The 26,903-nt window shown below is 34.9% G+C and overlaps 1 long non-coding RNA gene across 2 annotated transcripts in view; it reads left to right on the top strand.

The window, feature by feature from the left end:
* Positions 1 to 26,903, top strand: part of LOC110743975 — a 70,075-nt gene that overhangs the window by 25,791 nt on the left and 17,381 nt on the right. For both annotated transcript variants that reach the window (XR_002523881.2, XR_002523880.2), the window contains exon 3: positions 11,172 to 11,281. This is a non-coding gene — a long non-coding RNA (uncharacterized LOC110743975). The remainder of the gene's footprint in view (positions 1 to 11,171; positions 11,282 to 26,903) is intronic.

Below are 26,903 nucleotides of genomic sequence, written 5' to 3'. Positions count from 1 at the left end.
CAGTCTTATTATGTATTTGACAGCTACGAAAGCTTTCAGGTAAGGCAAATTCTCTCCTCTGAATATCCTAAAATTATATGCCACATTTTGTGGGAATGGATACCAGTTCATCTATTTCTGTGGGAAGGTGGCTCACAGAATTTATCAGTCTCAAGGGGATTTGTGGCATAGCTAAGGTTAAGAACCACTGCAAGGGGTAATGTACTGAAAATGGAATTTTAAACATCTGGCGGCAGTTGGGGAAAGACTCTGGGTAGGTCTGCATGGTCTGCACCCCACCAAAAAAGGGTACACACTATATGATTCCAGGTACATATAATTCTGGAAAATGCACACTAAACTATAGTGATAGAAAGCACTGGGGCCTGGGAGGAGGACACAGTGGGAAGAGGAACGGGTTCTGTTTTGAAGCTTTTTTTCTCTTGAACTCTTAGACTTTAATATTGAATGAATTTTCATTTTAGGAAGACAAATCATCTCTGATTCCTAGGGATTCCATTTCCCAGGGATGGTTGGTGGGGGTTGTCAGACTTTTGAATATTCCTTCTAGTTCTAGCTACCTCATATTATTTTTCAGTACAACAGTCTTCTCTTCCCAACCCTGATGGTTGTTGGTAAGAAAACTGCACTCCATGCAGTTGCAAACCAACCCGCTTCTAATGCAAAGCTAACTGCGAATACCCTGATTGTAGGTACATATGGCAGGGATGGTGTTTTGAAAATATTATCTATATTAATTCTCACAAAAATTCTATAATAGGCATTCTTCTTATATTATACCAATGAAAAAATGAAATGTAGCAAAATTGAGCAATTGACCCAAAGTTACATAATTACTAAGCAAGAAGGTAATAATTTGGAGCAAATAGGTCTGATTCTGCAGAGTCAATACTTGGCTTCACCTCAGTTTAACGACTCTTCAGATAATAACCAATAATTGACACTCAAATTAAAGTACTGGTTTCCTACCAACTTACATCTTAGGTTAAAAAATTGCTTGATTTGAATTTCATCTCATATTTCTTCCTTTGATGGAGTCAAATTGCCAAGTATATGAAGAGAGACAAAAAAAAAAAAAACTGGGATAATCCACCATGATTAGTAATAATCCCCAAGATGAAGACAAGTTTAAAACTAATTCTTCAAAGAGCATGATTGTTGCATCTTTCTACTAGAGTAGTCATCATCCACAATCATTTTTAAACTTACTATGTATGTGTCCTTATCTGTCATTTTCACAAACTACTTTGCCCATACATGTTATTATTTTGAGTGTTTTTTTTTTTTTTTTTTTTTTAGAGACAGAATCTTACTCTGTCACCCAGGATGGAGTGCAGTATGGCAGGATCTTGGCTCACTACAACGTCTGCTTCCCAGGTTCAAGCGATTTTCATGCCTCAACCTCCCCAGTAGCTGGGACTACAGGCATGCACTACCATGCCCGGCTAATTTTTGTATTTTTAGTAGAGACAGGGTTTTGCCATGTTACCCAGGCTGGTCTTGAACTCCTGGCCTCAAGCGATTTGCCTGCGTCGGTCTCCCAAAGTGTTGGGATTACAGGCATGAACCACCACTCCCAGCCTACATTAATTTTTTTTAAAAAATGTCATTTCATGGTGGGGGGGAGCAAGGGACTTTTCATGAAAATTACAAGCCACAATATGTCTCAGTTAGTTATTTTAATTATATGATACTGTAGTAGAATAGTACTTCTTTCATCTTTACACATGCTAGGATTAAGTGTTTTGATATTGATTTTTAAATGAAACCATTTGTACTCTTAACTAGTTTTATAGACTAAAAGACATTGCTATTAAGAGTTTGCATTGCCTTTATTCTCTTGGACTATGACTATTTAAGGAGGGGCCGATCTATAATATTGCCTCCTGAAACACCCACTCTTTACATAACCACAGCCCTAAATCTGCCAAATGTCAGCGTATGCACTATTCACTGAAGGCCATTAAGTCTTGGCATTGCCAATATGCTCTGTTACTCAACTGTCAAGGAACTATCCTCAGCAAATGTGGTCTCACTGAGCCTTTACACAAAATTTGACAAGGCAAGAAGGCGGGACCTTGAGAGTCTTTGCAAACTTTTTAGATAAAATATATATTTTCATGGTTGCTTTTTCTGCCTACCAAACCACACAATAAGTATTATTTTTGTATATATATGTATATGTGTTTGTGTGTGCATAAAATCAGAAGTAAGTGGTTTTCCCCCGCTGGTACCCTCATTCTTTTTTCCTGCTTTATTTTTATCTCCTGTTCAGTCCAAAATTTCAAGCAGATGTATTAACTGTTTACATGTATATTCCCTCTTAGTTACACTGGGTTATCCAGTGTCTGGTTTATGACATTCAAAACTTCAAAAGGAGGGAGAGTTCCAGTAAGACAGTTCTTCATAGCCAAATGTCATTTCCTGTTAGAATGACACTACATGTATACATTCTTTCCTCTGGTCTTTTCTTCTCGAGTTTATCTATTCTAAAAGATCTTATGGAAATTAATTCAGAAGAGAAGGAGTCCAAGAATTTCCCTAATCTCTTCAACAAAAAGTCATTGAAGGTAACAAATTAAACTTTCATAATTTAAGAGAAATTCTTCTTCCCACAACTATCAGATAGCCAGTACATGTGGGAACTGGAATTAAATATAGTAAGATTTAAATAAAGTGCCACGCTTACCACTTATTGTATCTGTTTTTTGGAGGAAGATTATTTTCTTCTCTAATCTACAGGTTTTGACTTCTGCCTAGCATTTTCTACCCATATGTAGCAAGATACAGAGTTGCAATACTTGCAGATATACAGCAATTGCAGCTAAAATGTTATTTTCATTATTCACCAAGATTACAGTTGTCCCTAATTTGACTGATCATTTAATGTTATTACCCTTTCATCACAGCTGATTCAATAAATTCTCCTACTTCTGAAGGAAAGGATACCTGAATAAATGGATTTAAATATATGATTAATGGCCGGGCACAGCGTCTCACATCTGTAATTCCAGAACTTTGGGAGGTTAAGGTGGATGGATTACTTGAACTCAGGAGTGTGAGACCAGCCTAGGCAACATGGTGAAACCCTGTCTCTGCAAAAACACAAAAATTAGGCAGGTATGTTGGCACGTGCCTATAGTCCAAGCTACAGGGGAGGCTGAGGTGGGAGGATCACCTGAACTGGGGTAGTTAAGGCTTCTGTAAGCCATGATCACATTACTGTACTCTAGCCTGGGCAACAGAGTGAGACCCTGTCTCAGAAAAAAGTATTAGTATCAGTCTCTCTAAAATATCTAAAACATTATCCCTTAAATATTATGCACCCTCTATGTTGTCCCATTGTATTAGTATAACATCATAGATACCTACATAGATATTTTAGCAGATTTACTGACGTATACTTGAGTATAAAATGTATGGTTTGATAAGTTTAACTTATGTTTGCACCTGTGAAACTGTTATTGCATTAATGTAGCTATATTGCTACATAAATTTTTTTAACCAAAGAATTTTTAAAAAGAGAAAAATTTTAAATAAAATCACAATTTAGGCAGTTAACTCCCAAATTGGTTCATTTTCTTTACCCAGTTTACACACTCAGGATAACATAGTTTGGTTAGTAGATGAACTAGAATAAATTTTACAGCAATTCTAAAATGACCAATATTTTTATTTACTTGTTTTTAACCTAACAGTTTCTTAATGTTATTGTATCTCACTGGACATCTTTGCAGCCCAAATTTTTCTAGATTCTGTAATACAGACTTTACTTATCCTTGTAGCTAGTATTCACATGTACAAATTCCAAAACAAAACGAGATTATTTACACAACTAGCTCTCATTCTAAAACTATTTATGACTCCAAGGTGTATTTCCTTTTCATTAGTCTGTACCTGAGTTAAACATTTCCAAAGAAAAAAGTGTGCGTCCTGGAAACCCTCTGTGTTGTCAGTCCCAGCTGTTCAGAAGGTGCTCTGGTGTTGTAACCGGCCTGGTCGTCTGACGCCTGCACCCAGAGATAGCAGTTAGATCTTGCCCAGCCAGAGTTGGTCTGTGACGTGCCTGCAGTGTCTTTGTGTCAAAAATGTACATTCTCCTCCTGCATCTCTGTGACCGTATGAAGGAGAGAGCAGATTGCAACTCTTTTAACACATTTCTCAGAGTTCTGAAGTGAGTTCTTTTTCTTGGAACTTGATGCCTGGGTGCCTTGTTTTTCTGAGCTCAGAAAATTCATCTATTTCTGATCTGTAAAAACTTGCCTTTAGCCCCACATGGATATTGATTTTTTAATATCTTTATTTCTTCTAGCACTTGTTTCTTTAAAGATATCTATGCTATTTTATTGCCTAAGGTAAAGGGGATGAAATACTGTTTTCTATAATGTCTTCCCCATCACAGCCTCAATATAAACATTTATGCTTAAAAAGAGTGTCCCGTGACACTGCTCCCAAACAGCTGTGATGTTCTCAGGAGGTGGATGGGGTCCCATTCTTGTACATCTGTTTTAGACTGTAGGTCTCTTGAAGGTAATTTATTTTTGCATTTTCACTGTGCTGACAGAGTCCTCACATGTGGCCAATGCTTAACAATTGTTTATAAAATTAATCTTTTTTGGGCCCAGAAGAGAGGTGAAACACAGTGCTGTATTCTATCAGGCTAGAGGCAGCAATGATCATAAGAAAAATGCAGTTCTGTGTGATTTATTTTTATTTTTTATTTTTATTTTTTGAGATGGAGTCCCACTTTGTCACCCAGGCTGGAGTGCAGTGGCTCCATCTTGGCTCACTGCAACCTCCGCTTCCTGGGTTCAAGCGATTCTCATGCCTCGACCTCCAAAGTAATTAGGATTAGAGGTGTGTGCCACCAAGCTCAGCTAATTTTTGTGTTTTTTTCTAGTAGAAATGGGATCTGGCCACGTTGGCCAGGCTCGTCTCAAACTCCTGAGCTCAGGTGATCCGCCCACCTCGGCCTCCCAAAGTACTGGGATTACAGGCACGAGCCACTGTGCCTGGCCTCTGTGTGATTTTGAAAATTAATATTGGATTCTAAAATTTATTTGATACACATTTAAGTGGAGATTTTAGAGGTATGCCATTATTGCCCAGATCCTAAGAAAATGAATGTTTAGTGCTATTTCTGCATTGTTAATTGCAGACTTTATTTGGTTGAGAGACGGGCAGTTTACACAGTGCTGTAAACTCAGTGAACATCAACACTTCCACCATCTCGTGGAGGATATCTCAGAATAAAATCTCACTATGACAAAAAAAAAAAAAAAATACAAAAATGTAAACTATAAGAAAGTATTTTTAGAAATTTGTCTTATTTTTTTCCTCAGGTTAGCATAAAGTTCTGTGCAGATAAATGGAAGTCCAAAACACTGTTAGAGATTCTTATCATCCTTAAGATTCTGAGAAAGCCTGAAAAATGAAGAGAAAAAGAATAACATCTAGTTATATCTTAGTGATAAAGAATAAATGAATTCTTTTAATTTAATCCTCATCGAAAATTCTTAAAATATATTGATCCATATCTCTACCTCAATAAAGACATTATAATTGAATCTTTCATCAGAAGTCTAGAGTCTAGTTCCTTGAGTCATGGTAGTTCTGTAATTGTTAATCAAATTCTTGATGAATTTCTAAAACATTATTAATGTGGAGTTCAGGAATATGAAAATATAAAAATTATGTTCTCATATATAAGTTGAAGAAGTATAAAATATACAGACAAGATCTGTCTAGTGAATAAGGTAGCATTTCAAATACTAGTAAGACTAATTTCCATTGACTGCAAGATGCCAGAAATTATGATATATACTCTTACTTTTTGTGCCACTCAAGGAGAAAAGCAGTTAGTTATATTTGCAATATGTCGTTGATTGTTAAGATACATCCTGATTTGAGAGATACTGAAATAAGAAATGCATCTTAGAATTAGGGACACACTGCATATTTGGTATAATAGAAAGAGTCAATGACACACTGCTTATTTGATGTCATAGAATAAATTGTAATCAGTACTCGTTGGCTTTGAGATGATAACTGCATTGTGACCACATGAGGACTGGTAGGCAGGACATCATCAGGAAGAACGGGGAAGGTCTGAATAAAAATGGAGAAGAGTGGAAGATGAAACATTCCAGGAAGAGCAAGGGAACATAAATAAAAATGTACGATAACTTTAGGTGCAGAAACAGAAACGTATGTTAGAATATATATGTGCTAGATCTAGGACATATCTCCAAATTTGCTTTTTTGAATAAAACTCTAGTATGTACTTTCTGGATTTCAAATAAATAAAAGAAATCCTAGATTTCAGAATTATCGGAGATCTTAAAATATTCGAGACTAATATGGTGTCCTTCAGACATTTTTAGTTTACATTTATATCTGAGACAACCGAGTCCATATGAAGAGACATGGATGAGAGGTTTTAAAGCTAGTCAGCAGTGAAGGGAAGATGATGCCTCAGGTCTCCTACCTCTGACATCAGTGCCTCTGGTCCAGGACCAAGGAGCTGCGGATTCCAGTGAATGGGAATCTCAGAGTATCCTTCCATGTAACACATGTAACACAAAGACAGCCGGGAGTGCTCATTTCCAGTAATGCTTATTGGGGTCTTCTGACTCATTTCTAGTTCATCACAGAATTATTGTCCATTTAAACCCTACATTCTAAAAAATGTAATTGATAGATGCCACCAGTTACTAAAAATATTTCTAGTGGAAATTGTTGCTAGAGGCAACAATCATTAAATGAACTGGGCAGTATGAGGCCAGAAATATAACTTATTGAGGAAAACAAAATAGGTAGTTGTGACCTTCATTAAAGTGTAAAGTACTTGAGTATATGCTAAGTGCTTTTAATAGTACAGGGCAGTTAATACATATCAGTTGTTATCATACCTCCCCAATCTGACAACAATGACCTTGTAAGCTCTAGAATTTAGAAAAATATTGTCTGATTAGCCAAGATAAGCCGTGTGTGTGTAGGTGTGTGTGTGTATACATACATATATATATATATATATATAATTTAAAAATATATATATTTGATTTAAGAATATTGTGGAGAATTCTGGATGATGCAGGAAGAGGGCTTTATCATGTCAAAAAATGCTACTGCAACAGAGAAATCAATGGAAAACTGCAAAACTTACTGTTTTTTTCCTGCTTTCATAGTGTAATTTTAATTGTCATCATCTGGTTATATAGTTAATATCACTTTCAAAGAACTGTTAGGAAGTTGGAACTAAAGTTCCTGAAATGGCATATTTCTTTAGGAGCCTGAATATGATATAAACATAAAATACAGAAGGAATATTTATCATTAAAATTCTGTTCAAGCCAAGTATTCAAAATAGCTGCATTAATTTAATTCCTTTGGGTGATTGGGAGAGGTTTATGATATCTAAAAGAGTTATTAAGAATGAGCAATACAAACACAATTTAAACATTTAAGTGATTCTATGATAATGTATATTCTGGATATGTGCACATTTGAACACTCACCCTACCCACTGTTATCATCTTCCCCAAAATTCTTTGGGCTATTTTTAAAATGAAGAGCTATAAATATTAAGAATAAATATTCTTAGCACATCACTTAATCACTGCAGTTGCTGGATAGTATATTCCTTATCAGGGCCTGTATTTGATCATGGTTTAGCTGAGCTTCGGCGAATTCATTTCAGATTAGGTATGCTTGCCAGAGACAAGAACCTGGTAAGGATATTACATCTGGGTTACACTGGAACACAGAAAATCCATTCAAATATCCAGGAGATAAAGCACAAAAACATAATTTATGTATATGTGCGATAAAGACTGTGTTAAAAACCCACAGTTCTTACCTTCACAGAGTTTTAATAAGCCTTACATAGGTATTTACTTACATAATTCATAACAATTATTCATAATAATAATTATAGTTCTATTTGCTGAATTTTCACCATGGTCAGGAGCTGTGTTGATACATTATTGAACTGTTACAACAGCTCTGTTTAGTAGCCATATTCATTTACATCTTACAGTTGAAGAAATTAAGTACAGGGAAGTACAGTGGTTTGAATGAGGTCACACGACGACGTGTCACAGACTCAACTTTGAAGTTGGCCTCTATGTTGTACTATGACGGGAAAACGTGTTAAGTATTCCGAAAGAGACGTGAGCAAAATGTTGCAGCAAGAGGAAGCCCAGATATTCTACTTGTGGGAGTGAGGATGGCAGATGGGTGGGTCAAAGAAAACTTTACAGAGAATATAACATTCAAAACTGTGCTTGAAAGATTGCTAGGAATTCACCAAGGAAAGACCAAAAAAATGTCTCTCTGAAGCTGGAGGTCTGAGAGGGATGTTTGAGGAACAATGAGGACTTCCCATGTGTATAAATAATAGAGGGGGCCTTGGTGACAATGAGGTTAGATGATGTTAAACTGATGCTATACTGCAAAGGGCCCTGTAGACCCTGCCAAGGTGTTGGGTTTTATCCTGCGTGCAAAGAGAGTGTATTTATCCTGTGGTTATTGGGATGATTACCTTGGCAGCTTGTAGACGGATGACCCACATTAGTGACACAGGGGATGGTGGAAGAGGGACCTCATTCAAGAGTAATTTCTAACGTAGAATTAATAAATGTTGGTGACCAAGTAGATGTGAAGATTGAGGAAGAGAGAGTGAAGAATATCATAAAGGCACATCATGATGTTTATTATGTAGGCATGACAGATTAGACCATAAATATACATAATCCTCATAGGTTTACTTCTGAGATTCCAGCCAAGTAATGGAGACAGGTTTGTCCTTGGATCAACCAGTTTTCCCCTGTAAAGAATAACAGATGACAGAATATCTCTTATCATGTAACTAGGATCATTTCATTCTGATAGCTAGAGTTACATTTCTAAACCTGCATGTCAATTTTAAGTCTAACCCAGGGCAATTTGAATGACTAAGAAGGCATTACAATTTAGACCATTTTAATAATTTGGTTTTATTAATAAGCAGCCATTTGCTATGATTAATTTTTACCTTATTGTATGGAAACAGTGGCCAAATATATAGTTTTGCACTGAAATCTGACTTCATTCTGACGGTCCCTGGAGTTCTCTGAAACGGGGTGACTGTGCATCACTCTGTGGCTCCCTCAGCCTGCTCTCTGCAGTTTAGCCTGCCTGTTCCCACACCCACCCTCTAGTCAGGGTCTCTCCAGCAAAAATAGTGTTGTTGTTGGGGTAGCTGTTGGGACAACAGAAGCTTTATTTGACATAAGCAAAAGAGATAAGATCAAAGTCCTAACAAAAATAGAGTAAGAAGTACCCTCCCCTTTGAAACCTTGGCTGACTGCGCTCCAACCTTCTGTTTATAAAGCCTTCAGCATATCACAAAGGAGACAAGAGGACAGAGACACTGAATGAGATGGTCAAGTTTCTCCATATTTGGAGTTCAGGAGAAGCCAGTTATATATCTTAAAATCCCTTTTCTCCCCACCATTCTTTGAGAGGTTCCCTAAATCACACCTTGTTGAAACCAGACTGAAATGTTCCTTTTGCTTTATGAGAACATGCTCAACTGAATTTTTAAGGTATAATGAATAACTTAAAAGTTAATAATTTAAGGTGTGTACTTTAGAAAAGAGGAATAATCAGAACCCTACATAGGTTTAAGTGTTTGTAGATCTGCCATTCTATTCTGAGGTCTAATAACAAAAATTTAAAAATATTTCTTCATTATTAATAGTCCCCTCAGATTAATTCTTAGAACTGATCTAATCCTTTTGCTAGATTTTGTGTCCTGAAATTTTTCTTTCTTACTTTTTATTTATTTTATTTCATTTTTATTTATTTTTATTTTTCTTACTTTTTAAGGGAAAATATAGTAATAAGTAAGTATATTCTTGTATAGAAGAGTTTCTTGAAACATAGAATCATTCATAAAATATTTCTATTGCTTTAGGTTTAATAAAACATAGATAGAGTTCAAGGATTCAATTTGGGCCATATAACTAGGATCTGTATGATTGATTTTTTATTGACAAATGGTGACTTAGGAGGGCCCAGGTTTAGCATGTAGAAAGTAGATCTAATTGTAGTACACATTAAAACCTTATTTATGCATTCCTCATTTTACTGAAAAAAAAAAACAGGTATGTTGAAATTTATATAATTCACCCTGAATTTATTTAATTCAAGATGTTCTGATTATTTATATTTTAAAAAGCATTGCCAAAGCTACCAGGAAGTTTGGATTCTTGGGCTTCAGTATCTCTGCTCTAAAATGCTTTTGGGGACCTTATCTGAATGGTCAGAGTTCTAAGAAGTTTTTCAATTTTCCAATAGTGATTTTGAAAGAGCACAACACACACAAATAATGAATTGCACATGAAAATCATAAAACCACAGGAGAGAAAGAACACTCCAGAACCTGTTAGCCTGGTATCCCAGGAGATAAAATTTTTCCCAGGAGCATAACTCATCTTTGTAAAGATTTTATGCCTCTTCTCTTTAGCTTCTCAAAGAAGTCCTTGGCAGACAAATGGTTAAAAATCCTGGTCTAGGCTTTCCACTGTTTGAATGGTAATCAACCTTACTTTTGCCACTAGATTAGTACCCAGTTAACCAACAAGTACTATATTAGTCTCTAGGGCTCAGGTTATTTTTATATATAGGAAGGCCGTAAGTCATAGCCACAAAAGCAATGCCTCCTTTCTGGTGTGTGTCCTGCTACATCATCTATTACCTCCAAGATTTTGGGATTTCTTTGGGTTTTACACATTCAAGTCAGTGAGGTTGTTTGCATAAACCATGAACTCCAAGTGCTGACTTACCACCCACTGCCTGGGTTAATCTGGTCCCCTCACAATGCCATAGACACTGTCACATTCACCATGAATCAGGAAAGCTAAAAATGTTTAGGAAAAAAATAGGTTCATGGTAATATTTTATTCCTGACATGTATTCTTGTTAGTTGATCCATTTAAATATGAAATGAGGCAGGCATAGTTAACTACTGAATAACTATATGTATGTATGTGTGTATATATATTACACATATATTTATATATATTACAGATATATTTATATATAATAAATATATATAAATATAAATATTTATATATATTACATATATATATTTATATATATATTTAATTTACTTTTATTCCTCACAGGAATAGCAATCTTTGAATACCACTTCGCAAGATGTTGCTAAAAGAAGAAATCAAGAATTACAATTTCATCATAATCACTATCTTCAACAAGTCTTCTAGATACATAAGAGGTCTGTGGACTAGTTTTACTTGTAATCTTCATTGCTGTGGATAGCTGCTTTCACAGCTTTACAAGAAATGGGGTCGATTGAAAGCAAGAGTTCAACTCTAGGGTACAACTTCCCTAAAGAAATTAACAAATTTTATTGAGCCCTTGCCATGTACAAGGTTCTGGGAATGAGGCAAAGATAAAAATGAGATAATTTTGATCTTCTCTCACCAAAATGCATGAAGGAGTTCATAGACTCAATTAATCTGTGTATACAACTTGTATAAATTAACTAGGTGAACTATATCACACTGTTATCCTGTCATACTCTGAGAGAGGAGCAATACGTTGTAATGGGAGGAAGGCTTCACAAAAGAAGCAACTTTGTTGGAGGTCTTAAAGACTACCTAGCATTTGTGTGATGTTTGTCTTCCCCTTCAACAGAAAAACAGGGGAAAGCAGGGGCTGAAACAAGGAGATGTGACAATGCTTGATTTGTTCAGAGGCTGGTGAGCCATCCCAGGTGGCCAGAGTGAAGAGTGCTTGAGGGACGTGGTGCGAAGGAAAGCTAGGAGGGTAAACTGTGGACAAAATGTGACTGGCTTTAGATGCAATGTGAAGGGATTTAGACTTTTTTCTACAAACAGTGGTATGCAAAGTAGAGTGGGCAAGGAGATGCATTGTGTGCTGGAAAAAAGAATTAGGGTCTCCTTTATAATTTATTTTTTGTATGTTTCTTTTTAAATGTCTATTTTAAATGTGCTTTCTCAATTTACCTATTAGTGGAACATTACACGAATATCATGTGCCAATTAATATGCATATATTGGGGATCCATGTGCCACCTTTTCCGGGCTGGAGCATACAATCAAAAGCTTGGGGACCACTGCAAAAGATAAGAAATTTCAGTTTAGGAGTCTATTATACAACATGGTGACTATCGTTAATAACAATGTATTACATACCTGAAACTTACTAAGAGTAGATTTCAAACATTCTCACCACAGAAACTGATAAGTACATTAAGTAATAGGTATGTTAATTAGCTTGACTTGGCCATTCTGCAATATATGCATATATATAGTGCACCATAAATATATAGAATTTTTATTTGTCAATTTAAAAATTTAATGAAATGAAAGTACCCTGAAACATGAAGCCTAGGACTGTTGTTGTAAGTGCATACCTCTTGTCCAGTCTCGAGAATGGAAACAGATCATCTTCTGAATGGATGATGCTTACTAGATCTGGCCTGCCAGATCTATCACCTCAGAGGTGATATAATTTAGCTCAATTTTTCTACAGATGAACTAGAGTCCAAAGAATCTAAATGATTAACCAAAGCTTTCCTAGTGTGTTGGTGGAAGAACCTGGTCTGGAGAATCCATCTGTATTTCTATGGGAAGCCCACGGTTTTTTTTTGTTTTTTTTTTTGTTTTTTTGTTTTTTTTAAAAAAACCAATGATGTTCCTGCCTTTTAGCAAGATTCTACCAGCAAATTGAACATAAGTCCTGTGTTATGGCACTGATGAATAAAACACAAATAACATTAGCTGAAGCATGATGGAAAGAAGATATATGAAAGTTTACCCTAATGATAGGAAGTATTTTAGGAAAAAAATAAAATTTTAGAAAGAGTATTTAAAGTGAAAGCTTGTTATCTGGAAAACTGTCATCTGGTGTAACTTCTTACTCTCCAACCCGCCTGATAAAACAATGCTCCTGTGCCATGATAAGAGGAGAGGATATGGGTGGGAGGATGATCTGACTCTCAGGACCCTTCACAAACCTCACTCCTTTGACTTGAATTTGAAATTTTTACAAAACAATATTGTGTTGTTTGGAAATTTCCCTCCTTTATCCTTTCAAAATTAATTTTTAGTAAGAAATCACACCCAGACATCAGCCTTGAGGTGGGAAACCTTAAAAGCTTTTTATTTCCATTGATTTCTGTTTCATTGCAAATGGGTGCATTTTTGGTTTGTTTTTTAACGATTTCCTTAACTATTTCAGGGAAGTCAAATGATGTTTTAAATCTGAGGCTGCAAACTGGCAGCCCATGGATAGAATTTGACTTACAGATTGTTTTTGTCTATTTACCCTATATTATTTCTTTTAGAATTAAAAAATTCTGAAATCTAATTTTTAATTTTGAAAATTTGAAATAAGAACATCTATATATGCTTTACCTAGACTCACCAATTTTTACACATTTTGTCACATTTGCTTTGTCATTCTCTCTGTCTCTCCAGGTACACACACACACACATACACACACACAGTTCTTTAAAACTATTTGACAGTAGATTGCATACATTATTGCCCCTTATTTCTTAATATTTCAGTCTTTACATATTTTCAAGAACAATTATAATTCATAACTTCAATACAATACTTACATTCAGAGAATTTAACATTGATACATTTATCTTATCTATTTTCCATATTCTACTTTCATCCCCTAGTTCAAATAATATTTCTTAAAGCAATTTCCACCAATACATAATCTAGTCCAAGAACGTATTTTGCATTTAGTTGTCATGACTGTTTAGTTTCTTCAATCCGAACCATACCCTCAGCCTTACTTTGGTTTTTGTTTGTTTGTTTGCTATATCGATGACATATCTGAAGCATGCAGGCCAGTTATTTTATAGAATGTCATTTAGTTTGGGTTTTTCAAATGTTTCCTCATAATCAGAATTAGGTTATGCATTCTTGGCTAGAATACTCCATAACAGATGTTGTGTCTTTCTCAGAGAACCGTATCTGGCAGCATAAGATGCCCATCTGCCTTTCCTTGGTGGTGTTAATTTTGATCACTTGGTGAAGGTTTTGCCTATTTTCTCCACTGTATTGTTACTATTTTCCCTCTGTCATTATTAAATAATTAGCAAGAGATGCTTTGAGACTGTAGACATCCTGCTTCTTGTTCAATGCCTTTCCCCGCCTTGATTTAGCATCCACCAATGATTCTTGCCTAAATCATTTTTCTGATGATGGATGTAAACGGATTATTTTCTAAGTTCATTATTCTGTCTCTGTATTAATCAGCACCATACTGTAAGAAAGAAATTAACTTTCTTTCTTCTTTCTTTCCACCTTTCTTTCCTTCCTCCCTCTCACCCTCCTCCCTCCCTTACTCTCTCCTTTCCTTCCTTTCTTTCTTCCCTCCTTCTTTCCTTTGTCCCTCCCTCCTTTCCTCACTGTCCCTCTCTTTCTTTCTTATCAATATGAACTTATGGATTAATTTTTATTCAAAGGTTTGTTTTTAAAATTTTCCTTTTTTCCCCATTTAAAAAATTATCATAAAATACATATAACATAAAATTTACCATCTTGACCACTTACTTATAAGTATACAGTTCAGTTCAGGCTAGTCTTGAACTCCTGGACTCAAGTGATTCTCCTACCTCAGCCCCCAAAGCTCTGGGATTACAGGTGCAAGCATATTGTTTTTCAGGTCTGCACCACTTTACATTCCCATCAACAACGCACAAGCATTCCATTTTCCCTACATTCTTGCCAACATTTGTTATTTTCTTTTTTTAACTGTAGCCGTTCTAATGGATATAATGTGGTATCCTATCATAGTTTTGATTTGCAGTTCCCTAATGACTAGTGATGCTGAGCGTGTTTTCATGTGCTTATTGGCCATTTGTACATTTCTATGGAGAAATATCTGTTCAAGCCCTTTGCTTATTTTTGAATTAGGATATTTATTTTTTCTTGTTGAGTTTTGGAGTCCTCTCTATATTCTGAATATTAATCCCATATCAGATATGTAATTTGAATTTTTTCCCATTGTGGCTTGCTTTTTTACTCTGTTGATATTGTCTTTTGATGCACAATTTTTAAAATTTTCATAAAGTCCAACTTGTCTAATTTTTCTTTGTTACATATGCTATTGATGTCATAGAAACTATTGCCAAATCCAATGTTGTAATGATTTCCCCCTATGTTTTCATCTAAGAGTGTTATAGTTTTAGATCTTACCTTTATGTATTTGATCCATTTTGAATTAATTTTTGTATGCGATGTCAGTTAAAGGTGCAACTTCATTCTTTTGCATGTGAATGCCCAGTTTTCCCAGTACCATTTATGAAAAGACTGTCCTTTCCCCATTGAATGGTCTTGGCACCCTTGTGAAAAATCATTTGATCATTTATAGGAGTGTTTATTTCTGGGTTCTATATTTTGTTCCATCTATATATCTCTATGCTACTATCACACTATTTTGGTTACTGTAGACTTGTAATATGTTTCAAAATCAGGAAGTATGAGTCCTCTCACTTTTTTCTTCTTTTTCAAGATTGTTTTGGCTATTCAAGGTCCCTTGTGATTTCATATGAATTTTAGGCTACATTTTTCTGTTTCTGCAGAAGCATCATTGATATTTTGATAGGGATTGCACTGAATCTCTCGATTGCTTTGGTAGTATTGACATCTTAATGAGATTAAGTCTTCTAACCCATGAACATGGGAGGTATTTCCATTTATTTACGAACTTCTTAATTTCTTTCAGTAACAATTTGTAGTTCTCATTTACAATGTTCTTCCTTGTTTTTATCCCTCTTTTAAGTTGCTCAATTTAACAACAACATTAACAATAATTTTTATTACTGTACATATAGCATTATAGAAAACAAATTTTCTAAGAGATCAAGATTTGTTTGCAGTTCTTATTTTCATAGACTGATAATTTATCATTGAAATCTTCATATATACTATTTTCTTAATGTTTGTTCTTTATAATTTTATCTCTCTTGTAACTATTGTAGCCTATTATTTGTCTGGCCCCTAAAGGCATTTGAGTTTTATCAACCGCTGAAAAAATTTAAATTATTTTATAAAAGAAGCCAATATGGTTTTTGTGTGTAAATAAATCATCCATAATGTAACTCTCACCCACATATAGATATTTAAAAATTTTTATTTTTATATACATGTTCCTTTTTTAAACAAGCAGAATCGTCTTATAGTTAATTCGATTTTATCTAAGGCATACAGTTTGCTACCTGGTGCTGCCCTCAAGTAAAGAATTGAATCTTTATTTGTAATTTGAGATTTTTTTTTACCACAAGGGCAATAATAAATACATATTGCATGTGTGTAATATAATAACTATTATAATAAACTTTACATAAAATGCCTCTTTTTTTTTTCTTTTCTTTTTTTTTGAAATGGAGTTTTGCTCTAGTTGCCCAAGCTAGAGTGCAATGGTGTGATCTTGGCTCACTGCAACCTCTGTCTCCCAGGTTCAAGCGATTTTCCTGCCTCACCCTCCTAAGTAGCTGGGATTACAGGAATGCACCACCACAACTGGCTAAATTTAGAGACGGGGTTTCTCCATGTTGGTCAGGCTGGTCTCGAACTCCTGACCTCAGGTGACCCTCCCACCTCGGCCTCCCAAGTGCTGGGATTACAGGCATGAGCCACTGTGCCTGGCCCTACATAAAATACCTTAATATTGCTTGTTTGGCATTTACAAGTCCAATGGTCTTTAAGAAAGAAGATTGCATCAGAATTGTCTACCTGTCCAACTTTTAAGAAATTTAAAGAGTGAGCAAAAGTCAGCCCTAGAATACAAAATGTAATTATAATAAGTAGCTTTTAAATGCCATATTAATAAGCAAGGATATAATTATCACAGGTAGATATCTAATCACCTGTTAATTTAAAAAAATCTGTAGTATGGTGTTTTCTAACATCAATCAATTCTCCAATTCTCTGACACCAATTGGGTGTCTACAAATTCAATTCAATGCTGATACTATCTACCTGGATTTAGTGTCAGACACAAGTTAAGGGACTCAGTCTGACAAGCCTGCCCCTCCTTCAAACAGCAGTTCCAAGTCTTGGGCCACATGTACTTCTGACCAACTGGCTCTAAATCAGAGGTTCCCACAACTCCCTCCTCAGGTTTGATGCTTCATTAGAGTGGCTGACAGACCTCAGGAAAGGATACAACTGAAGAACAGCAAAATGAAAAAGATTCATAGAACAAGGTATGGGGGTAGGGTGTAGTGTTTCTGTGTATTTTCTTGGTGCACCACCCTCCTAAACTTTGGTGTGTTCACCAACCAGGAAGCTTCCTGAATCTTCATTTCCAAGGATTTTAAAAGCTCTAAGGACAAAAACCAAATATGTTTCTATTTATACTGTTTGTAGATATTTCAGATATAAACTAAGGCTTTCCTTCGGATTTTCATTCTTAAAAGTGGAGAGAAAAAGCAATGTTGGAGACAAAAATGAGTAAATAAGTTGAGAGGAAAAAACTCCAAGGAGGAAGGAGTTTTTAGAGATAAAAGAGGAAAAAAGCAAAGTAGAGAAGAGTATTTGTGTGCCATAAACAACTGTTTTGACTTCTTACAACATCCCACAGATTTTCAGAGAAATAATTTGAGGTTTGAATTAGTATGAACTGAATATTAATTATGATAAAAGTTCTGGTCATTTATAACTATTTCTCTTTTAATGATGATGATGTCAATGATGAGGATGATGATAAGTCATACCATTAAACGATAGTGTTTTTCAAAGTTTGCTTATTATTTAGATAGGTATCAGACTTACCATAAACTTTGATGATTGAGTATTTTCATAAACACATAGTTCAATTTCTTAACTGTTGAAGTCACCAGTAGCGTTAAAATGCCACAAGAAAACATGACCAAATAGATACCCTTGAGATTTAATGACTCAGGAAACACTTTAATACAAGCCAATTATTGCAGGATGGTAAAACTATTATAATTATTTACTAAAGAATTGTACAGTGGTTCAGTTATCTTTTCTATCAGAAATACGTAGCTACCAGAGTCTCAAAGTTACTAGGTTCCATAAACAAACACGGCAAATTTGCTTTGTGCTGGCTTTTCAAGTATTTAGTTTAATAAAGAAACATCAATTTAAAATGCCTAAAATAGCTCCCAAAAATAAATTCAGGAATACAGGAACAATGAAAATAGAACTTCTCATCTGCAAAAATCTGATTAATTGCTTCTCAGCCACAGTCTCTAATGGACAAGTGAGTAAGGAGCAGCATATCTTGTGACGAATATCATTGGGAAAAGTTCTGTGATTATCATAGTTTCAGCAGTAAATTTTATTCTTATTGGCTTTCTAAATAATTGTGTTCATCTACTTCATTGCCACACAATATGTATTTAACAATTATATATATATATAAAACAATTAATTTAATAAGCCTTAATCATATTAAATTTATGTTCAGAGAAGTAGGAGAATTGATGAGAAGGGTCTGAGAGATAATACCCACCCCCTTTCCTCAAATAAACAAAGTAATTATAATAACAACAATAGCTGCTACCATGCATTGAGTGGCTTTCAGTTGTCAGGCACTGTGTATCTCCTACATAAACCTTTTCTTTTTGTCTTAGTCCATTTTGTGCTGCTACTACAGAACAACTGAGACTGGATAATTGATAATGCACAGAGATTTATTGGTTCTGGGGGCTGGGAAGTCCAAGATTGAGGGGCTGGCATCTAGCAAGGACCTTCCTGCTGCATCATCACATGGTAGAAAAACAAAGGGAGGGAAAGAAAGAGTAAGAGATAGAACTTGAAGCCTCAAGCCCTTTTAGAGTTAGCATTAATCTTTTCATGAGGATGGAGTCTTCTTGATTTAAACAGCTTCCATTAGGGTGGCATTGGGGATTAAGTTTCAAAAACACATTTCCCAACCCTGTGGCATTGGGGATTACATTTCAAAAACATGCCTTTTTGGGTTACACATTCAAATCATAGCACCTCTTCTTCCCCAAACTTGTGATGTAGATAGAACCATAGCATCTATTTGCTGATATAATTTTACACTTTTTATTTCCATTCTGTTCTATAGAACTGCAAAGGAATTTATCTAATTCTCAGCATTTACAAACCCAGTGATCTTTAAGAAAGTCTCTCAAGTACATCATTTAATTTTGAAGGCTTACTTCTTCACACCAAATCATCTACATTTTTCTGTTTCTCTGTCTTTTTAATATTAAAGTTTACCAAACATCCTTGTAGATACATCTCCCTGAAATGTACATACAAATTCAATGGTCCTCTAGCATGTACATAACTCAGTGTGAGAAAAAAAAATTATTTCCTTGTTCTGGACTCTAAAATTTTATGTGTATAGCTCAGCTCATTAATTATTGGCCCAGCCTCATCACATTACTCATATAAGTTTTGATGGCAACTACAAAATCAAATTGCTTTTCACATAAGAACTACTTAGCCATAAGCTTCTATACTGAATCTGCGATTATTGATGGGAAGGATTTTTGTCTTTATATATTTACATTTTTATGCTTGGTTATATATTTATGTACTATTTTTATGTTATTTTATTAATGTATAACATTTACATATTATTTATATATTATATAACCATATTGTATAAATTATAGAAATACATTTTGTATTTTGGGTATGTCTGTTTATGTGTTTATATTTGATAAATATTTAGTTTATTACATTTTATCTTGTTAGATCTGTCTATCATAACTTTAAAGTCATTTTTAACATATTTTTTCTCTGCCTTCATGTTATCACAATGACCACTTATTCAATAAGTTTGTCAGTTTGCCAAATATAGTATTTCTGTCCTCATTTAAGTCACTGACCAAAAAATTTTTACACACACATACGCACACACACACAGAGACTTGGATAGAACACTATGCACATTTTTGTGCAACAGATCTCTAAAAGCTCTTCCCACTCCCATTCTGCATAACTGAAACTTTACATCTACTTATCAGCTCCCTACCTTTTCTTGTTCCTAGAAACCACCATTTGCTATTGCTATGAGTTTGATTAGAAAGACATAGAATTGGTGTTTGCTTATTGATGACATTTTGACAACATAATTTATTCAGTTCAGTCTCCTGAGAGATCCTCTTATCCTAGAAAGAAAATTATAAGTTTTTTACAAGATAAACTCTAGGATTCAAGTTCTAAGCAATAAATTCATGAAATTAATTCGAAGATTAAATGAGAGTTTCAAAATAGATTCCACCTACCCTCCTAAAAATTTTGGTCTGAAGTTTGAAATTTACTTGATATTTAGACCGTAGCATTTGGAAAAATATGTAATCCTCAGTGCTCAATGAAAGGAAATTCAAGGCAAGTTCAGGTCATGTCAGTAGGCAAAACCTGAATGTAAAACCTCCATGGAAAACTAACAAGAGAGCCAACTGATGTTGTTGGCAGTAATAAATGTTTGTAACTTCTCAGACCCACTACCTGGGCTTTTCTTCCTCAAATTGTAGCTTTCTTCTTTATCATACACTGACTTTTGGTTTCTATTTACCTGCATAAGCAATTTTGTTGGCAGGAGTGATTTAATTCTTTTTCTGACTAGATCTCCTCAATAGGAACAGCTCTAAGTAATTGTATATTACAACAAAAAGGAATCAACCATTATTTTGGCTTCTTTCTTTTGGTTGTTCACAGATGAACTCTGCTGGCATAGTTATTGGTCTGCAACTCTTCCATTGATTTTCAAAGGTGAAAAACTGTGTTCCCTCTTCTTAAGGAAGGAAGAGCAGAGGAAAAGCACCTAGATATATTTATTTTCAGATCAACTGAAGTGAGAGCTGCTGATCCACTCGCACTAATTAAAATCAATAGCCCAAACAATGAACTGCCGGGATCATCTAGAAACAGGAGACACTTGCCAAATGTAATATTGTATTGACATGCAGGGAGAAGCCTACATTTATCCTAAACAGAGGGAAAAAAACAGCCTTGAATTTAGTAAAGCCTGACCAACTTTTTTTCCATAAAATTGATTCTACATCTTTAGTTTTGACTGGAAGTAGAAATAATCAATCTAATTTTTATTCTAATTAGCTCTCCTTAATTTTATTTTATTCTAGTTAGTTCTAACTAGGTTGAAACAAAAGATAAATAAACATCTCAGAAAACCTCAAGGCATCCTAGTGTGAGTTTCTCTGCATCTCTTAGGAACACATATAGAGTTCATTTTATTTTGAAAATAAATTTCAGAGTGGTTAAACCATTTATTGTACCTTACACAATACATCAATTATTAAGCTAAGAATTTACATTTTGATTTACACAGTTTGTGAACTGCACAGTCACTCTAAGCTCCTCTGAAAAAGATAGCATATTTGTAAGAGAAGCTTTCAGCCGAACTGGGTCATCCAATGAGACTTAGCTGCTGTTATCTTTAGTTACTTATGCAGCTGTGGCACATTCCAGTTTTTTTCAGATTATCTTAAAATGTTGAAATCTTAAAGTCTGCAAACACATATAAAAACTTTTATCATTGTCTTGACATAATCCTCATTAGTAGAAATTATATTATAAATGAAGTTTCTATTTTCCAGAACAGATGTCTTTTTTAGTAAATGGCCTCTTGAAAATTGCTCTGTGAACATCTAAAGCCTGTGATTAGAGCTCTTCAAATGACCAGAAGTCACTACTCAAAAACTTCCTTACCACACAATTACTGGATCATGTGCTTCTCTTGTGCTTCTGTGCTACTCCAGCATAATTCAACTTTTGTTTGGGAGAAAACAGATGTTGTTTGTGTTAGCAATAAACAAATCACTATCTTTTATGGTAATCTAAAAAATTAAAACTTGCATTCTTCTTATGAAATCAAGGACGTGGAAACTATGCCTTAGAAGTATTGATTTCTATTGTGTTACCAAACATTTACTGATTATTGCTAGATTTAGCATTTTTATGTAATTTAATCTAGACATTACTCCTTTGAGGTAGATTCTAAATTTAACTCCATTATGAAAAGAAGGAAACTGTTTAATAGTAATTCCTGTGTCACCCAGAGTCACACAGTAAGTAGGGATATGAAAATAATTATTGGAAGAGATCATGAGAATCTTAACAGTAGTGGTGAGAGTGGAGAGGAGGAGGCCAATGTGGTGAGAGGTAGAGGGAACTGAAGGGACGATTGGGAACCCCTTGTTTGATTCACCTGTCCAGGTGCCAAATAATTAAAGGGGCCATTTCTAAACTTTCATGAGGCCAGTCTCTGCTCTTCAAAAGTCATGCTCTCCCTTGAGGCTTCCATATGTGGCTTTAAACCTCTCTTTGGAGTTGAAAAGCACTACATAGGTTTGGGACTGATATTTCCAGTAAATCTTTCCAAATCTCCAACTAGCTCTTTGGGTTATCTGGGGTATGGGGACATAGGTTCCTGTGTCTCATTGGGGTTACTCTTAAAAAGGCCACTTAACACCCAATGGATGTTTAGGAGATGGGTGATAAGGAGCAGAAAAGTGTACAGGTAGATTTGGGGATTACCAAATTGGAGATCAAACACCTATAATTTTTACTGTGTCATCAGCATAGCCTTTCTTCCAAAGTTAAAACTCTTTGTCTGATAAAGGAGGAAATCAAACAATAATTTACAAACAGTTTTTGTTTTACTTTAAATCCAAAGTTGAATGAGGACTAGATACTAATAAGCTACAATTTTGTCTTGTTTTCCTCAACTAGAAATTACAATAGATAATATGTTGTCTTTTGTTCTTTGTCAGTGTTGTCAGATTCTAGTCTTTACATCTATTGTTAATTTTCATGATCACGACACCCTCCGTATTTGCTTACAAAGCTCCAGGATGCATATGTACAAACCAAACAATAGCCAGGGAAGGACAAAAGTTCATTCATGAGACAGTGTCAGAGCTCCAGCAGAATATAGAAGCCAATTTTTTTTTCTTTTAAATGGGAATAAAACACACAGGACAGATTATTCTTGTTGTTTGTACTATCACAAGGGCAGATAGTGATATTTGTAGCTCATAATTCTTTCCTTTAGTCCTGCTGCTAAACATCCACTCAGACCACTCAATGGAAAAGAGGCAGGAAAGATTTTACTCGAACATGAATGTTTATAAAAAAAAGTCAACAGATTCTCACTGGATTTTGAACTTAGTTTCTTTTAAAACATATTCTTTTTGAGCTGCCTTTTCATATTTAATATTAATATCAAACTAATCAAATTTAATACATTAATTGGATCATCGGTTTATAAATAATATAACACATTAACTAATTTAATTAATATTTAATATTAAAATCACCTTTTAATAATATTAACAATAGGTGTGATAATAATGCCTTTTCATAGCATATAAAGAGAGAGATTTTATATAGGACTCCTGGGCATGAGGTAAGAAGAGGCAACAGGCTTACTTTGATATAATGGATGAATAGTTTAAATTCCCTTCCTTGTTCTATTAGACCTGGCATTTGGATTCTGGTAACAGCCATGGATTTAGGTGTATGAAGGAGAGCATCTCATAGAAGTCTTTAACATTTTGGTATAAAGTCAGATCTATCTGCCTCAAAATGTAATTGGCCTATTTCATTTCTCCAATTTACTACCATTTCTCAAATATAAGCCTTATCCTAAGCCACCTCTGCAAATTAAATGACAAAAAAAAAATAGCCTTTGTTCAACCACTCATTCATTTATGAAACACTTACCAGCATGTACTATGTGTCAGGTACCATGCTCGAGGCAGAAGAACAGAGATGAATAAGTCATTCTCTCTTGCCTCAAGAAGCTCACAGATATTTTCGTAAGAGCAGTGATGAAGATGATAATAGTAGTAGCTAACATGCATTGAGCACTTAGTATGTGGCATGCAATTTTCTAAGAACTTTACATAAATAAACTCTTTTAATATAAAATAATATTCTTTTGAAGATAGCTATATTATTATTCCCATTTCACTGGTGCTTAACTCGAGGCACAGAGAGATTACGTGACTTGCCCAAAGTCACCCAGGACAATGAAGGGTAGAGCTAGGATTTGAACACTGGCAATTTGACCCAGAACCCATGCTCTCACATACTGTGCAGTGATGAAAGTGGTGCTATGGAAACCATAGAAAGGGTGGGTGCCTCACCAGGGCTGATGATGGTGGCAAGCCAGAGAAGATATTCAAAATGAAACAGAGCTGAGGCTGAGCCTTAAAGAGTGAGTAGAAGTTAGCTAAGAAAGGAATAATGAAGAAAAGATAAGAATATTGTAAATATGGCAGCATGGTCAAGCTGAGGCATGAGTGTGACAGAGAGCAAGGAGAAGGGGCATTTGGTGGTGGGTGAGTGTCAAAAGGATAGGAGATCAGATAACAGCGAGGCTAGAGAAGGTTGGTAGGGCTCCATTCGGATAGGCCTTGAGGGCTTCCTTAGAAAATGTGGATCTTATCTTATTCTTGACATTATTCTACATTTTGTGTCTTGTTTTGTTCATTTTGTTGTTTGTTTATATTCATATGAACTACAATTCATGGGCTGAGTAAATGTCAAGTCACTTGTCTGAGGCTCTCAGTTTCTTCATATAAAATTTATGAGGTTTGGTTACTTAGATCCCTTCTAGTGTTGAGATTTATTTCTGTTTATCTTATCCTTTTAGTGTCTTACTTTCGTGATCAAGTTTTTTTCTAAAGCTAAACTTAGCCAGGTTTATATATCTCTGTCTCTGCTTAACAGAGAAGCATAGTAACTGAAGTTCTAAGTAATTACAGTTTAAAGGAGTAATGCCTCCCCTTTCTCGTGTCAGAGTAGATGGTCATGATATTGAGGAATCACACAGCAGGGGTGAATTACAAGTTGTACAAGGTGTACATGGGGCTAAATACAAGCTATATATAGGCAAGGCGTGATTCTCATAAAACACTATAACTTATACATTAATCCTTTATTCTTTGGCTTTCCTGATTGTAATGAACTCTGATTCAGAGATGCAGCTTTGAACTTTCATCTCTTCTCCCAATTGCCTCATTCCCATTTCTTGTTCCACCAAAATTATGTTATCTTGCAACCAAATCAACTCTCTCCTCCCAGTCTCTCGTTCTTATCTGTGGCCTTCCTCTATTTGGGGACCTGGCTGTGAAATTACATCTTTCATCTGCCCTATGAAAACTATTTTTTTTCTGTTATCAAAGGCAATGGCTTTGCTTCCACCTCTCTTTAAGTGTAGCTTATTTCGTGTTCCTTGATATACTTGGAATCGATTTCCATTTTGCCACAAGTTTCTTAAAAACTATTTGTTTGCAAAAATATCTGTTATTTTTACTTTAAAATTTGAGAAATACATAGGAAGAAGGAAGCAGCAAGACTCACAAGACATATATAAGTGTACTTTTTTCTTCCTTTCCTCTCTTTCTATTGATTCCTCTACCATTTCCTCCCCTTTTCTCCTTTCTTCTCCACCCAGAAAGGATGCAAAATGATTTAAAAAACAAATACGACATGACTACTTATAATCAAAGTAAAATTTTGTGGTTGGGAAATCAAGTCAGGGGAAATAGAGAAATCAGGAATGAGGTTACTTTTAAAACAAATGATATGACGTCCTTGCTCCATGCTCCTAAGGGGCCAATCACAAACTTGGCTCCAGCCAGTTTAGCAGCTAATGCTTAGAGGAAATTCTGATTCACTGCACCTAAGACATAGAAGCTAAGCAGCAACATGGTGAACACACCATTGCTTGGGGCTGAGAATTGAGAGAAATCTCTCCCATGAATCCTCATGAAGAAGACCATCTACATACAGCATTTTCCACTATCCTTAGAAAAACCAACCACATATATGAGACTTTTTACCGGTCAGTATTTGGGGGTTTGTATCATGCTAAAGCCAATTCATTATACATAACTTAGGGGTCTGGGATGTGCTACAGTCTTGATGTGTAGCTTTCTGCTGGGCTAGTGAACTCAAGCATAGATTTTAGAGGCTGAAGAGCAGTAGTATGTATTCGATGGTTCATTAGTCACAAGAGACGATTTGCAGGGAAAGAAAAGTTTATAGGACCAAATTAATTTGGATAGGCAAATTCTCTTTAAAGATTCAAAGTACATATTTGCATACAAGAGTTGTGAAAAGTCCTGTGATAAAGAAATGTTCTTACTGTTCTAAACATATTTGTACACAGAGCTGGTTTTTGTTGTTGTTTTGGAATTGTCTCTCAGTTTATTACTTGGGCCATTTCACTATGTTCAAGGAAGACATGAGTAGTTAATGAAATTAATTGGGTTAATCAAACAAAGTATATCAGAAATTATATCAGCTTTTAGATTGTTACAAAATCATGATTACAATTAGGTGAAATGGAATTAAATCTCACAAAAGATTTCAATAACATTTTACTTTAGGTCAAACAAAAACTGTTCCCTTCGGAATCTAAGATGTCCATTGTGATATTTAATAATGACTACTTAAAATACTACTGACATCAATTTAACATACTTATTTGTTTATACTTATTTTCAAGTATACTGAACATAACTGAAAAAGAAAGCCTTCAACTGGTAGAGGTTGACGTTTTTGGAACAGCATCTTTTCTTTTCTTTTCTTTTCTTTTCTTTTCTTTTCTTTTTTTTTTCTTTGCTTTGCTTTGCTTTCCTTTCCTTTCCTTTCCTTTCCTTTCCTTTCCTTTCCTTTCCTTTCCTTTCCTTTCCTTTCCTTTCCTTTTCTTTTCTTTTCTTTCTTTCTTTTTTAACTGACCTAGTTAATCATTTTTAATATCATGGAGCTATACCATGACTAAATTTATAAAAAATTTATTTCTTAGATATGCATCAAAAAACTATTTCAGTGAGCCTTATATATTTAATCTCTGGGTACAGATG

The sequence above is a fragment of the Papio anubis genome, chromosome 8 (assembly GCF_008728515.1).
Source record: "Papio anubis isolate 15944 chromosome 8, Panubis1.0, whole genome shotgun sequence".
Classification (NCBI taxonomy): Eukaryota; Metazoa; Chordata; class Mammalia; order Primates; family Cercopithecidae; genus Papio; species Papio anubis.
This window is presented reverse-complemented; position numbering and strand designations above follow the sequence as displayed.